The sequence below is a fragment of the Pleurodeles waltl genome, chromosome 4_2, assembly GCF_031143425.1.
Source record: "Pleurodeles waltl isolate 20211129_DDA chromosome 4_2, aPleWal1.hap1.20221129, whole genome shotgun sequence".
Classification (NCBI taxonomy): Eukaryota; Metazoa; Chordata; class Amphibia; order Caudata; family Salamandridae; genus Pleurodeles; species Pleurodeles waltl.
The window spans coordinates 976,603,861-976,627,442 of record NC_090443.1 but is presented as its reverse complement, the minus strand read 5'-3'; positions in this window follow the sequence as shown (position 1 = coordinate 976,627,442).

Sequence of the window (23,582 nt, the reverse complement as noted above, 5' to 3'; positions counted from 1 at the left end):
CAGCGGGAAACCCCTCCCCACGAGGAAGCCGGCTCCGAATGGAGCCGGCGGAGTGGGCATGTGCGATGGGTGCAGTTTGCACCCGTCGCGTATTTCAGTGTCTGCTAGGCAGACACTGAAATACACAGTAGGGCCCTCTTACGGGGGCCCCTGCTGTGCCCATGCCATTGGCATGGGCACGGCAGGGGCCCCCAGGGGCCCCGCGGCACCCCCTACCGCCATCCTGTTCCTGGCGGCCGAACCGGCAGGAACAGGATGGCGGTAGGGGGTGTCAGAATCCCCCATGGCGGCGCAGCAAGCTGCGCCGCCATGGGGGATTCCAAGGGCAGCGGTAAACCGGCAGGAGACCGCCGGTTTACCCTTTCTGGCCGCGGCAGAACCGCCGCGGTCAGAATGCCCTTTGGAGCACCGCCGGTCTGTCGGCGGTGCTCCCGTGGCCGGTGACCCTGGCGGTCACCGGCCGCCAGGGTCTGAATCAGGCCCATAGTAATGTGTTTTATATGTCCTGACAGTGAAATATTGCTAAATTTGTTTTTCGCTGTTGCAAGGCCCGTCACTCTCATAGAATTAACATGGGGGCTACCTTTAGATCTGATTAAAGTGTCGATTCCCTTTGGGAGCGGATGGACATGTGGAGTTTGGGGTCTCCGAGCTCACAATTAAAAAATACATCTTTTAGTAAAGTTGATTTTGAGATTGTGTGTTTGAAAATGCCACTTTTAGAAAGTGAGCATTTTCTTGCTTGTACCATTTCTGTGACTCTGCCCGTTTGTGGATTCCCTGTCTGGGCCAGTTTGACAGTTGGGTTGGTTGCACCTCACACTAGACAGTTACACAAAGGGAGCTGGGGTGTAGCCTGCTTTTCCTGATGAGCCATCTGTGCTAGGAGGGAGGGGGGAGTGGTCACCCACACCTGAAGGGGCTGTGCCTGCCCTCACACAATGCAGTCTCCAACCCCCTGGTGAGTGTCTGGAGCCTGGCCTGTGCAAGGTAGGATTTCACATTCAAAAGAGACTTTACTTTGAAGTAGGCCTACTTCAAAGAAGAAAGTGGGTATACGAAGGTCACCCAAGACCACAGACTTTAGAACACTTCTGGAAACCAAGAGGAACCTCTGCCTGGAGAAGAGCTAAAGAGCTGAGGAAGAAGAGCTGCCCTGCCTGTGACTGTGCTTTGTGAAGCTATCCTGCAGTTGCTGCTTCTGCCAGAGTGAGAGGGCAAAGACTGGACTTCCATCTTCTGAAGATCTCCAAGGGCTTGATTTAGAGCTTGCCTCCTGTTGTTTGAAGTCTCAGGGACAGCAAAGACTTCTCTCTGCCAGCACCTGGAGTCTCTGGAGAGACTCCTACTCTGCCAAGTGGTGCCTATCCAGTTTCTGGGACCCTGAAAGGAGAAGCTGGCAGCCTAAGAGGAAGAAATCCACGCACAGAACACCATGCGGGGAAAAGATCGACGCAACTCCGACCTGCAGCTAAAAAATCGACGCGCTGCCGGCTTTGTGGCTGAAAAGCGACGCGCGCCTGCAACCCAAACCCAAGAATGACACCCGGGGCTGGAGAAACAACGCGCAGCATCGTTGACGGAGGCTGGTGAGATCGCAACCCACGCTGCGTGGTTTTCATGTCATCGTGCGGTTGGATTTCCCACACAAGTACCGCTGGCCATGTAAAAACAACGCAAGGCCTCCCGGACCGGAGAGTGCTGACCGGATCGATGCATCGCCCTCCTGCAGAGAGAAGAAACAACACACCCGACCCGACGAAAGGAGAGACGACGCAAGGTCTCGCTCGTGGGTGAAATCAAAGCATCGCAAGTCCTTTTTGACGCACACTCGCTCGTGCGGGGTTATTTTTGATGCACCCAAGGTACATTTTTACGCTAGCAGTGTTAGTGTGTGTTTAAAACTACATGACGACTCTTTTTGCTTTTTAATTGATAACTTGGCTTGTGTATTGTGGATTTTTGTCGTTTTGGTCTTGTTTTGTTTAAATAAAGACTTCCTATTTTTCTAAACCTGTGTTGTGTCATTTTGTAGTGTTTTCATTAAGTTACTGTGTGTGTTGGTACAAATAATTTACACCTAGCACTCTGAAGTTAAGCCTACTGCTTGTGCCAAGCTACCAAGGGGGTAAGCAGGGGTTAGCTGAGGGTGATTCTCTTTTACCCTGACTAAAGTGAGGGTCCTTGCTTGGACAGGGGGCAACCTGACTGCCAACCAAAGACCCCATTTCTAACATTGGTGATCAGCAGTTGGGATTAGACTTGTATTTGTACTTGACATGCAGTGATTAAGTGCACACTAACGTTTTGAGTTCAGACCACTATGTGACCACATATTACTTATCTTGTGATTTTTGCTTTTCTCTTTGGGACTTCTTTTTGTTCTACTTCTTGCTGATCCCTGGATTTACTTTTTTGTTTGAAACTTCATTTGGGAACTTGTTTTTCTGCCTTTGGAACTTTGCACTTGTCTAAATCTTCATCATGTCTCAATCTGGAGATGCATCAGCTGGAGTTGCCTTTGACATAGTGTAGGAAGTTGGCTCTGCATATACTATCTCAAAGTAAGAGATAGTGTAGACAGAGTCCAAGGGTTCCCCCTAGAGGTAAGATAGTGGAAAAACTAGATAATTCTCACGCTCTATTTTGTGGTAGTGTGGTTGAGCAGTAGGCTTATCAGAGGGTAGTGTTAAGCATTTGTTGTACACAAACAGACAATAAATGAGGAACACACACTCAAAGACTTAACTCAAGGCCAATAGTTTTTATATAGAAAAATATATTTTCTTAATTTATTTTTAGAACCACAAGTTCAAGATTTGAAGTAAATACATAAAATGCAAGGTACTCCACACAGGTAAGTTAGGAACTTTGAATTAGATTAATAACATATACAGATTTTGTTAAAATGGCAATAAGCTATTTTAAAAGTAGACACAGTGCAACAATCAACAGTTCCTGAGGGAGGTGAGTAATGGTTAGTTTGTCAGGTAAGTAAGACACTTACAAGTCCAAGTTCCTGGGCATAGCTAGCCCACGTTGGGGGGTCAAGGAAACCCCAAAGTTTCCACACCAGCAGCTCAGGGCCGGTCAGGTGCAGGGGTCAAAGAGGGTCCCAAAACACATAGGCGCCTATGGAGAACAGTGGTGCTCCAGTTCCAGTCTGCCGGCAGGTAAGTACCCGTGTCCTCAGAGGGCAGACCAGGGGCATTTTGTAGAGCACTAGTGGGGACACAAGCAGGCACACAAAACACACCCTCAGCGGTACAGAGGCGGCCGGGTGCAGTGTGCAAAGCAGGCGTTGGGTTTTGTATTGGTTTCAATGGAGCGACCCGGGGGTTGCTCTGGCGGTGCAGGCAGGGCACAGGGGGGCTTCTCCGGCCAGCCACCATTTGGGCTAGGCAGAGGGTCGCCTGGGGGTTGCTCCTGTACTGAAGTTCGGTTCCTTCAGGTCCTGGGGACTGCGGGTGACGTGATTGGTCCAGGCATCGGGTCCCTTGTTACAGGTAGTCGCATTCAGGGGGAGCCTCTGGATTCACTCTGCATGCGTCGCTGTGGAGGTTCAGGGGGGTCGTCTCAGTCCACTCACAGGGTCGCAGTCACCGGGGAGTTCTCCCTGTGGTGTTGGTTCTCTCGATCTTGAGCGGGGGGCGTCGGGTGCAGAGGGTGAAGTCTACCGCTTCCGGCGGGAAGAGTGAAGTCTTGGAAGTTGAAGAAAAGTTGCAAGTTTGTTGCAGGTTGTTGAGCAGAGCTGCTGCTCACAGAAGTTTCTTGGTCCTGGGGTTCAGGGCAGTCCTCTGAGGCTTCAGAGGTCGCTAGTCCCTGTTGCATGCGTCGCTGGTTGCAGGTTTTCGACTCAGGACACTGGCCGTTAGAGCTGGGGCCAAAGAAGTTGTCGTCGTCCGTCGTCTCTGCAGGCTTGTAGGTCAGCAGTCCTTTTTCTTTAGTTCAGGTTGCAGGAATCTGATTTCCTGGGTTCTGGGTTGCCCCCAAATACTAAATTTAGGGGTGTGTTTAGGTCTGGGAGGGCAGTAGCCAATGGCTACTGTCCTGGAGGGTGGCTACACCCTCTTTGTGCCTCCTCCCTGTGGGGAGAGGGGCACATCCCTAATCCTATTGGGGGAATCCTCCAAAACTAAGATGGAGGATTTCTAAAGGCAGGGGTCACCTCAGCTCACAGCACCTTAGGGGCGGCCTGACTGGTAGGTGACTCCTCCTTGTTTTTCTCATTATCTCCTCTGGACTTGCCGCCTGTTAGACTTTTCATCCTTGGCGTGGTCTCCCTTAACTTTTTGCCTCTGTTCCTCAGGTTGTTGATGAGTGCTGGACTCTGATTTTACTGTTTTTGTTTCTCTGGGCACTTTACCACTGCTAACCAGTGCTAAAGTGCAAGTGCTCCTTTACAAAATGTGTATGTAATTGGCTTATCCATGATTGGCATATTTGATTTATTAGTAAGTCCCTAGTACAGTGCACTAGAGGTGCCCAAGGACTACAAATCAAATGCTGCTAGTGGGCCTGCAGCACTGGTTGTGCCACCCACATAAGTAGCTCTGTAATCATGTCTCATACCTGCCACTATCTGTCTGTGTGTGCAGATTTAACTGTAAATTCGACTTGGCAAGTTTACCCACTTGCCAGGCCTAAACCTTCCCTTTTCTTACATGTAAGGCACCTGCAAAAAAGTACCATCTTGCCTGGCATGTTACCCCCATTTTTTACTGTATGTATGTTTGTTTTTGCCCGTGTCACTGGGATCCTGCTAGAGAGGACCCCAGTGTTCATAAAGTATGCCCTGTATGTGTTCCCTGTGTGGTGCCTAACTGTATCACCGAGGCTCTGCTAATCAGAACCTCAATGTGTATGCTCTCTCTGCTTTTAAAATTGTCGCTGCAGGCTAGTGACTACTTTTACCAATTCTGATTGGCACACTGGAACACCCTTATAATTCCCTAGTATGGTACCTAGGTACCCAGGGCAGTGCCACTTTTCTCGTGCACCCTAGCTCCCCCTAACGCCACCATGTGTGGGCCGTATCAAAGATTGGCAGTCTGTCTTCAGTCTGCACAGAAAAGAAGAAGGAATCTCTCTTGGGGTGAAGGAGTCACTCCCCAGCATCTCCAGGCACCAACTGCAATGACGACCGGCTGCGTGGATCCCCTCTTGCTAGACTTTTCATCCTTGGCGTGGTCTCCCTTAACTTTTTGCCTCTGTTTCCCAGGTTGTTGCTGGGTGCTGGACTCTGTTTTTGCTGTTTTTTTTACTCTGGGCACTTTACCACTGCTAACCAGTGCTAAAGCGCAAGTGCTCCTTTACAAAATGTGTATGTAATTGATTTATCCATGATTTGCATATTTGATATACTAGTAAGTCCCTAGTACAGTGCACTGGAGGTGTCCAGGGCCTGTAAATCAAATGCTACTAGTGGGCCTGCAGCACTGGTTGTGCCACCCACAGAAGTAGCTCTGTCATCATGTCTCAGACCTGCCACTGCAGTGTCTGTGTGTGCAGTTTTAACTGTAAATTCGACTTGAAAAACCTACCCACTTGCCAGGCCCAAGCCTTCCCTTTTGTTACATGTTAGGCACCCCTAAGGTGTAGTGTAGCCATTTTTAATGTAGCTTTATGCGCGTTTGCTTAACGTGTTAGGCCTCTGTGCACTTTGCCCTAGATGCATTTTATTTAGCCTCGCACTGTTATTCTACTATAACCAGTTTCACAGTCTTGTTTTATTTCCTTCTATCACACTGTTTAGCTTACTTCAGCACTGAGTTCGCAAACAATACATTCTTGCTCACTCTGTGCTTCAGTCAAGGATACAGTCTGGTACATTGCTGATAGACGCGGTAGAAGTTTAGTCTTTGTGGTTCGTAGACGGTACACATCCTTACGCAAGAACATCGGGGTGTTAGTTCACATCAATAGTATAAAAACACTTTCTAGTCCCAGTACACGTAAGAGGGAGATTCCGACCAGGAACCCACATCTAGGCGCTGACTGCCCTGTTGCAGATGCTGATCCCGATCACAGGCCTTTGCTCAGGTATGAGGGTCGATGTCCTCCTGGGGGAACCTGAAAGGCAGGCTTAGAGCTTAACATGCTGTGCTCAAAGTAGAACTTAGGAGACAGAACGTAATCTAGTAGCATTATGATAGCCTTATTCTTATATTTCACTCTCCTCGTTACTATTTCAATCCTACTGTGATGTACGGTTCTGGTTATTGCGGCTCTCGCCTTGTTATCTAAAATGCAGTCGTTTTACTAAACCAATCTTTAAAACTCAAAATGCCTTTGTCATTTATATATGAGACCACACTGTGTATGAGAGAACTGGTTGGGATCTGAGTGACCACGACTTCCCTGGGAAGCACTAAGATGTCATGCGCTCAGCTGCCCAATTGTCTCTTCCCTTTGGGAGAGATGAGGCACTGCTAGTTAGCCGGAGCTAAACCCGGATTTGGGGTGACAAGGGTCCTCCGCGGTGGGTTAGACTTAGTCCCCCACACTGCGAACGATCTTGCCGCCCAAAAATCCAGTAGTCTCATTAGGATAATGAGAGCCTACGCGACAAAGGTAGGCCCTAGGTAGCTCCAAGGGCAGGGTGTAGTGTATGGTTAAGGAAGGACATATAGTAATGTGTTTTATATGTCCTGACAGGAAAATATTGCTAAATTTGTTTTTCACTGTTGCAAGGCCCTTCCCTCTCATAGGATTAACATGGGGGCTAACTTAAATCTGATTGAAGTGTAGATTCCCTTTGGGAGCGGATGGACATGTGAAGTTTGGGGTTTCTGAGCTCACAATTTAAAAATACATCTTTTAGTAAAGTTAATTTTGAGATTGTGTGTTTGAAAATGCCAATTTTAGAAAGTGAGCATTTTCTTGCTTATACCATTTCTGTGACTCTGCCTGTTTGTGGATTCCCTGTCTGGGTCAGTTTGACAGTTGGGCTGGTTGCACCTCACACTAGACAGTGACCCAAAGGGAGCTGGGGTGTAGTCTGCATTCCCTGATGAGCCATCTGTGCTAGGAGGGAGGGGAGGAGTAGTCGCCCACACCTGCAGGGGCTGTGCCTGCCCTCACACAATGCAGTCTCCAAACCCCTGGTGAGTGTCTGGGGCCTGGCCTGGGCAAGGCAGGACTTCACATTCAAAGGAAACTTTACTTTGAAGTAGGCCTACTGCAGAGGAAAAAGTGGGTATAAGAAGGTCACCCAAAACCACAGACTTTAGAACACTTCTGGAAACCAAGAGGAACCTGTGCCTGGAGAAGAGCTGAAGAGCTGAGGAAGAAGTGCTGCCCTGCCTGTGCTTTGTGGAGCTATCCTGTAGTTGCTGCTTCCGCCAGAGTAAGAGGGCAAAGACTGGACTTTGTGTGCCTTCAATCTTGTGAAGATCTCTAAGGGCTCGATTTAGAGCTTGCCTCCTGTTGTTTGAAGTCTGAGGGACAGCAAAGATTTGTCTCTGCCAGCACCTGTAGTCTCTGGAGAGACTCCTAGTCTGCCAATTGGTGCACATCCAGTTCCTGGGACCCTGAAAGGAGAAGCTGGCAGCCTAAGAGGAAGAAATCCACACACAGTACGCCGTGCGGGAAAAAGATTGACGCAACTCCAATCTGCGGCTGAAAAATCGACACGCTGCCGGCTCCCTGGCTGAAAATCGACGCTCACCTGCAACGCGAACAGAAGATCGACACCCGGGGCTGGAGAAACGACATGCAGCATCGCTGACGGAGGCTGGTGAGATCGCAACCCACGCTGTGTGGTTTTCGGAACATCGTGCGGCTGGATTTCCGACGCAAGTACCGCTGGGCGTGTAAAAACAACGCAAGGCCTGCCCGGACCCAAGAGTGCTGACTGGATCGACGCATCGCCCTCCTGTGGAGAGAAGAAACGATGCGCCCTAATCCGACGAAAGGAGAGACAACGCAAGGTCTCGCTCGTAGGTGACATCGACGCATTGCAAGCCCTTTCTGATGCACACTCGCCCATGCACACTTTTTTTTTGACGCACGCAATACTTCCTATTTTTCTAAACCTGTGTTGTGTCATTTTGTAGTGTTTTCATTAAGTTACTGTGTGTGTTGGTACAAATACTTTACACCTAGCACTCTGAAGTTAAGCCTACTGCTTGAGCCAAGCTACCAAGGGGTTAAACAGGGGTTAGCTGAGGTTGATTCTCTTTTACCCTGATTAGAATGAGGGTCCTTGCTTGGACAGGGGCAACCTGACTGCCAACCAAAGACCCCATTTCTAGCACTGGTGATCAGCGGTTGGGATTTGACTTGTATTTGTACTTGAAATATAGTGATTAAGTGTACACTACTGTTTTGAGTTCAGACCACTACGTGACCACATATTACTTGTCTTGTGATTTTTGCTTTTCTCTTTGGGACTTTTTTTTGTTCTACTTCTTGCTGATCCCTGGATTTACTTTTTTGTTTGAAACTTCATTTGGGAACTTGTTTTTCTGCCTTTGGAACTTTGCACTTGTCTAAATCTTCATCATGTCTCAATCTGGAGATGCATCAGCTGGAGTTGCCTTTGACATAGAGAAAGTGGAGAGCTATACAATAGCTCAGTTGAAGCAATTCTGCAAGGATTTTGCCTGTCCCATTAAAAGCTCATCTAAGAAAGAGGAGCTGTAAAAGGCGCTGAGGCCCTGGGTGACAGCCAAACAAGTGTCTGACACCTGAAGAGTTGCAGGACAGACAGGCAGAAAGAGAGTACCAATTGGAGCTGAAGAAGCTCAGTCTAGAGATGGAAGAGAGGAGAAAGGCCATTGAGGAAAGGAAGATACTACTGGCTCATGAGCTTAGCTTAAAGGTGTTAGATCATAGGAGCGAGTCCAATAGAGATGGTGGCAGCAACAGTACAGTGCAGCCTGAAAGAAGGGTACACATCCCAAAAGACCTAGTGAAGGATTATAAGAGGGAAGATGACATATACTTGTGGTTCAAGGGGTATGAGTCTGCTCTCCATATGAATCTGGTCCCTGAAGCTCATTGGGGGGCGGGTCTGTGGAAGCACTATGAGGTAGAGGGGAGGGCACACTGACAGCCTTAGGGGATGCTCAGAATCTCTCCTACACTATCATGAAAGATGCCCTACTCACAAGATATGGTCTCACCCCTGAGGAGTATAAGGATAAGTTTAGGTCCTACAAGAAGAAGGAATCCCAAACATGGTTGGAATGTGTTGATTCTTATTGCAGGTCACTGGATGGTTGGGTGAAGGGTAGTAAGGTAACTACATATGAGGGGCTTTACAATCTGATTGCTTGGGAGCACTTGTACAGTTTATGTTTTCCAAAGCTGCGCCAGCACCTGATTGACAGCAAGTTGACTGATCTCAGGAAGCTTGCACAGGAAGCGGACCACTGCGAGAGCACCAGGGTCCAAAAGAGGTACGAGGGAGACCACGTAAAGGGTAGGCAGGGTCCCTCTCAGAAGAAAGGTGGGGTAAGGGTAAACAGGGGGAGTTCTCTAAAGGGACCCAAACTGATTCCCAGGATAAGGATTCCCAACCTCCCAGTGAGAAGAAGCCATGGTTCTCCAAAGGGAAGCCAGTGGCAGGTGGTCACCCACGTAAGTGCTATGCATGTGACCAGGTGGGTCATGTGAGGGGGGACCCCAAATGCCCCAAAAGTACACTGGCACCCACTGGTGCGCCGTCCCATGGTTTGGCCAGTGTAGCGCTTGAGGAGGAGTTCATTCCAGGTGGGTGGGAGCCAGCTGAGATGACCCTTGTCTCACAAGGGGACAGTGAGATGGCCCAGAGAACCCTTGTGCCTGAGAACACTAAGAAGTACAGGGGACCTTTGAGTCTGGTGAAGGAGGCTTTGGAGAAAGGTCCCAGTAAACCCCCCCAGGATGTATTTAGCTACATGCTGGCGTTGAGAAACCAGACTGCACGCTTCAGGAGTCTCGCCCAGGAGAACCTAGAAGCAAGCCAGGAGGACATGAAATGCTGGTATGACCAGAATGCCACTCTGGTTGAGTTTCATCCTGGACAAAAAGTGTGGGTGATGGCACCAGTGGAGCCCAGGGCGCTCCAGGATAAGTGGATTGGGACATTTGAGGTGGTGAAGCGTAAGAGTGAAGTCACCTACCTGTGGACCTGCAGTCTCCAAGGAACCCTTTAAGGGTCCTGCATGTCAACCGCCTCAAACCTCACTTTGAACAAACTGAACTGTCCATGCTTCTTCCGACAGATAATGGGGGGGAGGAGGAGAATGAGCTTCTTCCTGACCTTCTGTCTGCAGGAGAAAAAGATGGGTCTGTGGAGGGAGTGATCCTCTCTCCCTCCCTGACTGAGGAGCAGCAGGGTGACTGTCGCCATGTGTTGGGACAGTTTGCCTCACTGTTTTCCCTGATCCCAGGAGTCACACACTTGTGCACACATGATGTGGACACTGGGGACAGTACACCTATTAAACAAAAAGTTTACAGGGTGACTTACAGGGTCAGGGCATGCATTAAGGATGCGGTATCTAAGATGCTAAACCTAGGGGTTATTGAGCACTCCAGCAGTCCTTGGGCCAGCCCAGCGGTATTAGTCCCAAAGGCTGCTGCACCTGGTGCCACTCCAGAACTCAGGTTCTGTGTGGACTACCGGGGACTCAATGCGGTCAACAAGACTTACGCACACCCTATCCCCAGAGCTGATGAGCTCAATGACCGGTTAGGAGCTGCCAAGTACCTCAGTACGTTTGATTTAACATCTGGGTACTGGCAGATTGCCTTAACTGAGGGGGCCAAGGAGAGGTCAGCATTTTCTACCCCAGATAGACACTTTCAGTTTAACCCCTTCGCTGCCAGGCCTTTTCCCCCTCCAGTGCCAGGCCTTTTTTTGCCTATTTGGGTCAGTTTGCGCTTAGGCCCCCATAACTTTTGATCCACATAAGCTAGCCAAGCCAAATTTGCGTCCTTTTTTTCCAACATCCTAGGGATTCTAGAGGTACCCAGACTTTGTGGGTTCCCCTGAAGGAGGCCAAGAAATTAGCCAAAATACAGGGAAAATTTCGTTTTTTCAAAAAAATGGGAAAAAGTGGCTGCAGAAGAAGGCTTGTGGTTTTCCCCCTGAAAATGGCATCAACAAAGGTGCTAAACTCACCAGCTTCCCAGCTTTCTGGAACAGGCAGACTTGAATCAGAAAACCCAATTTTTCAACACAAAATTGGCCTTTTACTGGGACATACCCCATTTTTACAATTTGTTGTGCTTTCAGCCTCCTTCCAGTCAGTGACAGAAATGGGCATGAAACCAATGCTGGATCCCAGAAACCTAAACATTTCTGAAAAGTAGACAAAATTCTGAATTTAGCAAGGGGTCATTTGTGTAGATCCTACAAGGTTTCCGACAGAAAATAACAACTGAAAAAGAAAAATATTGAAATTGAGGTGAAAAAAACATAAATTTTTCTCTACGTTTTACTCTGTAACTTTTTCCTGCAATGTCAGATTTTTTAAAGCAATATATCGTTACGTCTGCTGGACTCCTCTGGTTGCGGGGATATATAGGGATTGTAGGTTCATCAAGAACCCTAGGTACCCAGAGCCAATACATGAGCTGCACCCTCCAGTGCGTTTTCATTCTATACCGGGTATACAGCAATTCATTTGCTGAAATATAAAGAGTGAAAAATAGCTATCCAGAAAACCTTTGTATTTCCAAAAAGGGCACAAGATAAGGTGTTGAGGAGCAGTGGTTATTTGCACATCTCTGAATTCCGGGGTGACCATTCTAGCATGTGAATTACAGGGCATTTCTCAAATAGATGTCTTTTTTACACACTCTCCTATATTTGGAAGGAAAAAATGTAGAGAAAGACAAGGGGCAGTAACACTTGTTTTGCTAGTCTATGCTCCCCAAGTCTCCCGATAAAAATGATACCTCACTTGTGTGGGTAGGCATAGCGCCCGCGACAGGAAATGCCCCAAAACGCAACGTGGATACATCACATTTTTTTGAAAGAAAACAGAGGTGTTTTTTGCAAAGTGCCTACCTGTGGATTTTGGCCTCTAGCTCAGCCGGCACCTAGGAAAATCTACCAAACCTGTGCATGTTTGAAAACTAGAGACCTAGGGGAATCCAAGATGGGGTGACTTGTGGGGCTCTGACCAGGTTCTGTTACCCAGAATCCTTTGAAAACCTCAAAATTTGGCTAAAAAAACACATGTTCCTCACATTTTGGTGACAGAAAGTTCTGGACTCAGAGAAGAGCCACAAATTCCTTCCACCCAGTGTTCCCCCAAGTCTCCCGATAAAAATGATACCTCACGTGTGTGGGTAGGCCTAGCGCCCGCGAAAGGAAGTGCCCCAAAACGCAGCGTGCACACATCACATTTTTTTAAAGAAAACAGAGGTGTTTTTTGCAAAGTGCCTACCTGTAGATTTTGGCCTCTATCTCAGCCGGCACCTAGGGAAACCTACCAAACCTATGCATTTTTGAAAACTAGCGACCTAGGGGAATCCAGGATGGGGTGACTTGTGGGGCTCTGACCAGGTTCTGTTGCCCAGAATCCTTTGCAAACCTCAAAATGCGGCTAAAAAAACACATTTTCCTCACATTTTGGTGACAGAAAGTTCTGGAATCAGAGAGGAGCCACAAATTTCCTTCCACCTAGCGTTCCCCAAGTCTCCTGATAAAAATGATACCTCACTTGTGTGGGTAGGCCTAGCGCCCGCAACAGGATATGCCCCAAAACGCAACGTGGACACATCAAATTTTTTTAAAGAAAACAGGTGTTTTTTGCAAAGTGCCTACCAGTAGATTCTGGCCTCTAGCTCAGCCGGCACCTAGGGAAACCTACCAAACCTATGCATTTTTTAAAACTAGAGACCTAGGGGAATCCAAGATGGGGTGACTTGTGGGGCTCTGACCAGGTTCTGTTACCCAGAATCCTTTGAAAACCTCAAAATTTGGCTAAAAAAACACATGTTCCTCACATTTTGGTGACAGAAAGTTCTGGACTCAGAGAAGAGCCACAAATTCCTTCCACCCAGTGTTCCCCCAAGTCTCCCGATAAAAATGATACCTCACGTGTGTGGGTAGGCCTAGCGCCCGCGAAAGGAAGTGCCCCAAAACGCAGCGTGCACACATCACATTTTTTTAAAGAAAACAGAGGTGTTTTTTGCAAAGTGCCTACCTGTAGATTTTGGCCTCTATCTCAGCCGGCACCTAGGGAAACCTACCAAACCTATGCATTTTTGAAAACTAGCGACCTAGGGGAATCCAGGATGGGGTGACTTGTGGGGCTCTGACCAGGTTCTGTTGCCCAGAATCCTTTGCAAACCTCAAAATGCGGCTAAAAAAACACATTTTCCTCACATTTTGGTGACAGAAAGTTCTGGAATCAGAGAGGAGCCACAAATTTCCTTCCACCTAGCGTTCCCCAAGTCTCCTGATAAAAATGATACCTCACTTGTGTGGGTAGGCCTAGCGCCCGCAACAGGATATGCCCCAAAACGCAACGTGGACACATCAAATTTTTTTAAAGAAAACAGGTGTTTTTTGCAAAGTGCCTACCAGTAGATTCTGGCCTCTAGCTCAGCCGGCACCTAGGGAAACCTACCAAACCTATGCATTTTTTAAAACTAGAGACCTAGGGGAATCCAAGATGGGGTGACTTGTGGGGCTCTGACCAGGTTTTGTTACCAGGAATCCTTTGCAAACCTCAAAATTTGGCTAAAAAAACACATTTTCCTTACATTTTGGTGACAGAAAGTTCTGGAATCAGAGCGGAGCCACAAATTTCCTTCCACCCAGCGTTCCCCCAAGTTTCCCGATAAAAATGATATCTCACTTGTGTGGGTAGCCCTAGCGCCCGCGACAGGAAATGCCCCAAAACGCAATGTGCACACATCACATTTTTTGAAAGAAAACAGAGGTGTTTTTTGCAAAATGCCTACCTGTAGCTTTTGGCCTCTAGCTCAAGTGGCACCTAGGGAAACCTACCAAACCTGGGCATTTCTGAAAACTAGAGACCTAGGGGAATCCAAGATGGGATGACTTGTGGGGCTCTGACCAGGTTTTGTTACCCAGAATCCTTTGCAAACCTCAAAATGTGGCTAAAAAAACACATTTTCCTCACATTTTGGTGACAGAAAGTTCTGGAATCAGAGAGGAGCCACAAATTTCCTTCCACCCAGCGTTCCCCAAGTCTCCCAATAAAAATGATACCTCACTTGTGTGGGTAGGCCTAGTGCCCGCGAAAGGAAGTGCCCCAAAACGCAACGTGCACACATCACATTTTTTTAAAGAAAACAGAGGTGTTTTTTGCAAAGTGCCTACCTGTAGATTTTGGCCTCTAGCTCAGCCGGCCCCTAGGGAAACCTACCAAACCTATGCATTTTTTAAAACTAGAGACCTAGGGGAATCCAAGATGGGGTGACTTGTGGGGCTCTGACCAGGTTCTGTTACCCAGAATCCTTTGAAAACCTCAAAATTTGGCTAAAAAAACACATGTTCCTCACATTTTGGTGACAGAAAGTTCTGGACTCAGAGAAGAGCCACAAATTCCTTCCACCCAGTGTTCCCCCAAGTCTCCCGATAAAAATGATACCTCACGTGTGTGGGTAGGCCTAGCGCCCGCGAAAGGAAGTGCCCCAAAACGCAGCGTGCACACATCACATTTTTTTAAAGAAAACAGAGGTGTTTTTTGCAAAGTGCCTACCTGTAGATTTTGGCCTCTATCTCAGCCGGCACCTAGGGAAACCTACCAAACCTATGCATTTTTGAAAACTAGCGACCTAGGGGAATCCAGGATGGGGTGACTTGTGGGGCTCTGACCAGGTTCTGTTGCCCAGAATCCTTTGCAAACCTCAAAATGCGGCTAAAAAAACACATTTTCCTCACATTTTGGTGACAGAAAGTTCTGGAATCAGAGAGGAGCCACAAATTTCCTTCCACCTAGCGTTCCCCAAGTCTCCTGATAAAAATGATACCTCACTTGTGTGGGTAGGCCTAGCGCCCGCAACAGGATATGCCCCAAAACGCAACGTGGACACATCAAATTTTTTTAAAGAAAACAGGTGTTTTTTGCAAAGTGCCTACCAGTAGATTCTGGCCTCTAGCTCAGCCGGCACCTAGGGAAACCTACCAAACCTATGCATTTTTTAAAACTAGAGACCTAGGGGAATCCAAGATGGGGTGACTTGTGGGGCTCTGACCAGGTTCTGTTACTCAGAATCCTTTGAAAACCTCAAAATTTGGCTAAAAAAACACATGTTCCTCACATTTTGGTGACAGAAAGTTCTGGACTCAGAGAAGAGCCACAAATTCCTTCCACCCAGTGTTCCCCCAAGTCTCCCGATAAAAATGATACCTCACGTGTGTGGGTAGGCCTAGCGCCCGCGAAAGGAAGTGCCCCAAAACGCAGCGTGCACACATCACATTTTTTTAAAGAAAACAGAGGTGTTTTTTGCAAAGTGCCTACCTGTAGATTTTGGCCTCTATCTCAGCCGGCACCTAGGGAAACCTACCAAACCTATGCATTTTTGAAAACTAGCGACCTAGGGGAATCCAGGATGGGGTGACTTGTGGGGCTCTGACCAGGTTCTGTTGCCCAGAATCCTTTGCAAACCTCAAAATGCGGCTAAAAAAACACATTTTCCTCACATTTTGGTGACAGAAAGTTCTGGAATCAGAGAGGAGCCACAAATTTCCTTCCACCTAGCGTTCCCCAAGTCTCCTGATAAAAATGATACCTCACTTGTGTGGGTAGGCCTAGCGCCCGCAACAGGATATGCCCCAAAACGCAACGTGGACACATCAAATTTTTTTAAAGAAAACAGGTGTTTTTTGCAAAGTGCCTACCAGTAGATTCTGGCCTCTAGCTCAGCCGGCACCTAGGGAAACCTACCAAACCTATGCATTTTTTAAAACTAGAGACCTAGGGGAATCCAAGATGGGGTGACTTGTGGGGCTCTGACCAGGTTTTGTTACCAGGAATCCTTTGCAAACCTCAAAATTTGGCTAAAAAAACACATTTTCCTTACATTTTGGTGACAGAAAGTTCTGGAATCAGAGCGGAGCCACAAATTTCCTTCCACCCAGCGTTCCCCCAAGTTTCCCGATAAAAATGATATCTCACTTGTGTGGGTAGCCCTAGCGCCCGCGACAGGAAATGCCCCAAAACGCAATGTGCACACATCACATTTTTTTAAAGAAAACAGAGGTGTTTTTTGCAAAATGCCTACCTGTAGCTTTTGGCCTCTAGCTCAAGTGGCACCTAGGGAAACCTACCAAACCTGGGCATTTCTGAAAACTAGAGACCTAGGGGAATCCAAGATGGGATGACTTGTGGGGCTCTGACCAGGTTCTGTTACCCAGAATCCTTTGCAAACCTCAAAATGTGGCTAAAAAAACACATTTTCCTCACATTTTGGTGACAGAAAGTTCTGGAATCAGAGAGGAGCCACAAATCTCCTTCCACCCAGCGTTCCCCAAGTCTCCCAATAAAAATGATACCTCACTTGTGTGGGTAGGCCTAGTGCCCGCGAAAGGAAGTGCCCCAAAACGCAACGTGCACACATCACATTTTTTTAAAGAAAACAGAGGTGTTTTTTGCAAAGTGCCTACCTGTAGATTTTGGCCTCTAGCTCAGCCGGCCCCTAGGGAAACCTACCAAACCTATGCATTTTTTAAAGCTAGAGACCTAGGGGAATCCAAGATGGGGTGACTTGTGGGGCTCTGACCAGGTTCTGTTACCCAGAATCCTTTGCAAACCTCAAAATGTGGCTAAAAAAACACATTTTCCTTACATTTTGGTGACAGAAAGTTTTGGAATCAGAGAGGAGCAACAAATTTCCTTCCACCCAGCGTTCCCCAAGTCTCCCGATAAAAATGATACCTCACTTGTGTGGGTAGGACTAGCGCCCGCAACAGGAAATGCCCCAAAACGCAACGTGGACACATCACATTTTTTGAAAGAAAACAGGTGTTTTTTGCAAAGTGCCTACCTGCAGATTCTGGCCTCTAGCTCAGCCGGCACCTAGGGAAACCTACCAAACCTATGCATTTTTTAAAACTAGAGACCTAGGGGAATCCAAGATGGGGTGACTTGTGGGGCTCTGACCAGGTTTTGTTACCCAGAATCCTTTGCAAACCTCAAAATTTGGCTAAAAAAACACATTTCCCTCACATTTTGGTGACAGAAAGTTCTGGAATCAGAGAGGAGCCACAAATTTCCTTCCACCCAGCGTTCCCCCAAGTTTCCCGATAAAAATGATACCTCACTTGTGTGGGTAGGCCTAGCGCCCGCGACAGGAAATGCCCCAAAACGCAATGTGCACACATCACATTTTTTGAAAGAAAACAGAGGTGTTTTTTGCAAAGTGCCTACCTGTAGCTTTTGGCCTCTAGCTCAGGTGGCACCTAGGGAAACGTACCAAACCTGTGCATTTCTGAAAACTTGAGACCTAGGGGAATCCAAGATGGGTTGACTTGTGGGGCTCTGACCAGGTTCTGTTACCCAGAATCCTTTGCAAACCTCAAAATTTGGCTAAAAAAACACATTTTCCTCACATTTTGGTGACAGAAAGTTCTGGAATCAGAGAGGAGCCACAAATTTCCTTCAACCCAGCGTTCCCCCAAGTCTCCCGATAAAACTGATACCTCACTTGTGTGGGTAGGACTAGCGCCCACGAAAGGATATGGCCCAAAACACATCGTGGACACATCACATTTTTTCATAGAAAACAGTGCCTACCTGTGGATTTTGGCCTGTAGCTCAGCCGGCACCTGGGGAAACCTACCAAACCTGTGCATTTCTGAAAACTAGAGACCTAGGGGAATCCAAGATGGGGTGACTTGTGGGGCTCTGACCAGGTTCTGTTACCCAGAATCCTTTGCAAACCTCAAAGTTTGGCTAAAAAAACACATGTTCCTCACATTTCGGTGACAGAAAGTTCTGGAATCAGAGAAGAGCCACAAATTTCCTTCCACCCAGCGTTCCCCCAAGTCTCCCGATAAAAATGATACCTCACTTGTGTGGGTAGGCCTAGCGCCCGCGAAAGGAAGTGCCCCAAAACGCAACGTGCACACATCACATTTTTTGAAAGAAAACAGAGGTGATTTTTGCAAAGTTCCTACCTGTAGATTTTGGCCTCTAGCTCAGCCGGCACCTAGGGAAACCTACCAAACCTATGCATTTTTGAAAACTAGCGACCTAGGGGAATCCAGGATGGGGTGACTTGTGGGGCTCTGACCAGGTTCTGTTACCCAGAATCCTTTGCAAACCTCAAAATGTGGCTAAAAAAACACATTTTCCTCATATTTTGGTGACAGAAAGTTCTGGAATCAGAGAGGAACCACAAATTTTCTTCCACCCAGCGTTCCCCCAAGTCTCCCGATAAAAATGATACCTCACTTGTGTGGGTAGGCCTAGCGCCCGCAACAGGAAATGCCCCAAAACGCAACGTGGACACATCAAATTTTTTGAAAGAAAACAGGTGTTTTTTGCAAAGTGCCTACCTGCAGATTCTGGCCTCTAGCTCAGCCGGCACCTAGGGAAACCTACCAAACCTATGCATTTTTTAAAACTAGAGACCTAGGGGAATCCAAGATGGGGTGACTTGTGGGGCTCTGACCAGGTTTTGTTACCCAGAATCCTTTGCAAACCTCAAAATTTGGCTAAAAAAACACATTTTCCTCACATTTTGGTGACAGAAAGTTCTGGAATCAGAGAGGAGCCACAAATTTCCTTCCACCTAGCGTTCCCCAAGTCTCCTGATAAAAATGATACCTCACTTGTGTGGGTAGGCCTAGCGCCCGCAACAGGATATGCCCCAAAACGCAACGTGGACACATCAAATTTTTTTAAAGAAAACAGGTGTTTTTTGCAAAGTGCCTACCAGTAGATTCTGGCCTCTAGCTCAGCCGGCACCTAGGGAAACCTACCAACCCTATGCATTTTTTAAAACTAGAGACCTAGGGGAATCCAAGATGGGGTGACTTGTGGGGCTCTGACCAGGTTTTGTTACCAGGAATCCTTTGCAAACCTCAAAATTTGGCTAAAAAAACACATTTTCCTTACATTTTGGTGACAGAAAGTTCTGGAATCAGAGCGGAGCCACAAATTTCCTTCCACCCAGCGTTCCCCCAAGTTTCCCGATAAAAATGATATCTCACTTGTGTGGGTAGCCCTAGCGCCCGCGACAGGAAATGCCCCAAAACGCAATGTGCACACATCACATTTTTTGAAAGAAAACAGAGGTGTTTTTTGCAAAATGCCTACCTGTAGCTTTTGGCCTCTAGCTCAAGTGGCACCTAGGGAAACCTACCAAACCTGGGCATTTCTGAAAACTAGAGACCTAGGGGAATCCAAGATGGGATGACTTGTGGGGCTCTGACCAGGTTCTGTTACCCAGAATCCTTTGCAAACCTCAAAATGTGGCTAAAAAAACACATTTTCCTCACATTTTGGTGACAGAAAGTTCTGGAATCAGAGAGGAGCCACAAATTTCCTTCCACCCAGCGTTCCCCAAGTCTCCCAATAAAAATGATACCTCACTTGTGTGGGTAGGCCTAGTGCCCGCGAAAGGAAGTGCCCCAAAACGCAACGTGCACACATCACATTTTTTTAAAGAAAACAGAGGTGTTTTTTGCAAAGTGCCTACCTGTAGATTTTGGCCTCTAGCTCAGCCGGCCCCTAGGGAAACCTACCAAACCTATGCATTTTTTAAAGCTAGAGACCTAGGGGAATCCAAGATGGGGTGACTTGTGGGGCTCTGACCAGGTTCTGTTACCCAGAATCCTTTGCAAACCTCAAAATGTGGCTAAAAAAACACATTTTCCTTACATTTTGGTGACAGAAAGTTTTGGAATCAGAGAGGAGCAACAAATTTCCTTCCACCCAGCGTTCCCCAAGTCTCCCGATAAAAATGATACCTCACTTGTGTGGGTAGGACTACCGCCCGCAACAGGAAATGCCCCAAAACGCAACGTGGACACATCACATTTTTTGAAAGAAAACAGGTGTTTTTTGCAAAGTGCCTACCTGCAGATTCTGGCCTCTAGCTCAGCCGGCACCTAGGGAAACCTACCAAACCTATGCATTTTTTAAAACTAGAGACCTAGGGGAATCCAAGATGGGGTGACTTGTGGGGCTCTGACCAGGTTTTGTTACCCAGAATCCTTTGCAAACCTCAAAATTTGGCTAAAAAAACACATTTTCCTCACATTTTGGTGACAGAAAGTTCTGGAATCAGAGAGGAGCCACAAATTTCCTTCCACCCAGCGTTCCCCCAAGTCTCCCGATAAAAATGATACCTCACTTGTGTGGGTAGGCCTAGCGCCCGCAACAGGAAATGCCCCAAAACGCAACGTGGACACATCAAATTTTTTGAAAGAAAACAGGTGTTTTTTGCAAAGTGCCTACCTGTAGCTTTTGGCCTCTAGCTCAGGTGGCACCTAGGGAAACCTACCAAACCTATGCATTTTTTAAAACTAGAGACCTAGGGGAATCCAAGATGGGGTGACTTGTGGGGCTCTGACCAGGTTTTGTTACCCAGAATCCTTTGCAAACCTCAAAATTTGGCTAAAAAAACACATTTTCCTCACATTTTGGTGACAGAAAGTTCTGGAATCAGAGAGGAGCCACAAATTTCCTTCCACCTAGCGTTCCCCAAGTCTCCTGATAAAAATGATACCTCACTTGTGTGGGTAGGCCTAGCGCCCGCAACAGGATATGCCCCAAAACGCAACGTGGACACATCAATTTTTTTTAAAGAAAACAGGTGTTTTTTGCAAAGTGCCTACCAGTAGATTCTGGCCTCTAGCTCAGCCGGCACCTAGGGAAACCTACCAAACCTATGCATTTTTTAAAACTAGAGACCTAGGGGAATCCAAGATGGGGTGACTTGTGGGGCTCTGACCAGGTTTTGTTACCAGGAATCCTTTGCAAACCTCAAAATTTGGCTAAAAAAACACATTTTCCTTACATTTTGGTGACAGAAAGTTCTGGAATCAGAGCGGAGCCACAAATTTCCTTCCACCCAGCGTTCCCCCAAGTTTCCCGATAAAAATGATATCTCACTTGTGTGGGTAGCCCTAGCGCCCGCGACAGGAAATGCCCCAAAACGCAATGTGCACACATCACATTTTTTGAAATAAAACAGAGGTGTTTTTTGCAAAATGCCTACCTGTAGCTTTTGGCCTCTAGCTCAAGTGGCACCTAGGGAAACCTACCAAACCTGGGCATTTCTGAAAACTAGAGACCTAGGGGAATCCAAGATGGGATGACTTGTGGGGCTCTGACCAGGTTCTGTTACCCAGAATCCTTTGCAAACCTCAAAATGTGGCTAAAAAAACACATTTTCCTCACATTTTGGTGACAGAAAGTTCTGGAATCAGAGAGGAGCCACAAATTTCCTTCCACCCAGCGTTCCCCAAGTCTCCCAATAAAAATGATACCTCACTTGTGTGGGTAGGCCTAGTGCCCGCGAAAGGAAGTGCCCCAAAACGCAACGTGCACACATCACATTTTTTTAAAGAAAACAGAGGTGTTTTTTGCAAAGTGCCTACCTGTAGATTTTGGCCTCTAGCTCAGCCGGCCCCTAGGGAAACCTACCAAACCTATGCATTTTTTAAAGCTAGAGACCTAGGGGAATCCAAGATGGGGTGACTTGTGGGGCTCTGACCAGGTTCTGTTACCCAGAATCCTTTGCAAACCTCAAAATGTGGCTAAAAAAACACATTTTCCTTACATTTTGGTGACAGAAAGTTTTGGAATCAGAGAGGAGCAACAAATTTCCTTCCACCCAGCGTTCCCCAAGTCTCCCGATAAAAATGATACCTCACTTGTGTGGGTAGGACTAGCGCCCGCAACAGGAAATGCCCCAAAACGCAACGTGGACACATCACATTTTTTGAAAGAAAACAGGTGTTTTTTGCAAAGTGCCTACCTGCAGATTCTGGCCTCTAGCTCAGCCGGCACCTAGGGAAACCTACCAAACCTATGCATTTTTTAAAACTAGAGACCTAGGGGAATCCAAGATGGGGTGACTTGTGGGGCTCTGACCAGGTTTTGTTACCCAGAATCCTTTGCAAACCTCAAAATTTGGCTAAAAAAACACATTTTCCTCACATTTTGGTGACAGAAAGTTCTGGAATCAGAGAGGAGCCACAAATTTCCTTCCACCCAGCGTTCCCCCAAGTTTCCCGATAAAAATGATACCTCACTTGTGTGGGTAGGCCTAGCGCCCGCGACAGGAAATGCCCCAAAACGCAATGTGCACACATCACATTTTTTGAAAGAAAACAGAGGTGTTTTTTGCAAAGTGCCTACCTGTAGCTTTTGGCCTCTAGCTCAGGTGGCACCTAGGGAAACGTACCAAACCTGTGCATTTCTGAAAACTTGAGACCTAGGGAAATCCAAGATGGGTTGACTTGTGGGGCTCTGACCAGGTTCTGTTACCCAGAATCCTTTGCAAACCTCAAAATTTGGCTAAAAAAACACATTTTCCTCACATTTTGGTGACAGAAAGTTCTGGAATCAGAGAGGAGCCACAAATTTCCTTCAACCCAGCGTTCCCCCAAGTCTCCCGATAAAACTGATACCTCACTTGTGTGGGTAGGACTAGCGCCCACGAAAGGATATGGCCCAAAACACAACGTGGACAAATCACATTTTTTCATAGAAAACAGTGCCTACCTGTGGATTTTGGCCTGTAGCTCAGCCGGCACCTGGGGAAACCTACCAAACCTGTGCATTTCTGAAAACTAGAGACCTAGGGGAATCCAAGATGGGGTGACTTGTGGGGCTCTGACCAGGTTCTGTTACCCAGAATCCTTTGCAAACCTCAAAGTTTGGCTAAAAAAACACATGTTCCTCACATTTCGGTGACAGAAAGTTCTGGAATCAGAGAAGAGCCACAAATTTCCTTCCACCCAGCGTTCCCCCAAGTCTCCCGATAAAAATGATACCTCACTTGTGTGGGTAGGCCTAGCGCCCGCGAAAGGAAGTGCCCCAAAACGCAACGTGCACACATCACATTTTTTGAAAGAAAACAGAGGTGATTTTTGCAAAGTTCCTACCTGTAGATTTTGGCCTCTAGCTCAGCCGGCACCTAGGGAAACCTACCAAACCTATGCATTTTTGAAAACTAGCGACCTAGGGGAATCCAGGATGGGGTGACTTGTGGGGCTCTGACCAGTTTCTGTTACCCAGAATCCTTTGCAAACCTCAAAATGTGGCTAAAAAAACACATTTTCCTCATATTTTGGTGACAGAAAGTTCTGGAATCAGAGAGGAACCACAAATTTTCTTCCACCTAGCGTTCCCCCAAGTCTCCCGATAAAAATGATACCTCACTTGTGTGGGTAGGCCTAGCGCCCGCAACAGGAAATGCCCCAAAACGCAACGTGGACACATCAATTTTTTTTAAAGGAAACAGGTGTATTTTGCAAAGTGCCTACCTGTAGATTCTGGCCTCTAGCTCAGCCGGCACCTAGGTAAACCTACCAAACCTATGCATTTTTTAAAACTAGAGACCTAGGGGAATCCAAGATGGGGTGAGTTGTGGGGCTCTGACCAGGTTTTGTTTCCCAGAATCCTTTGCAAACCTCAAAATTTGGCTAA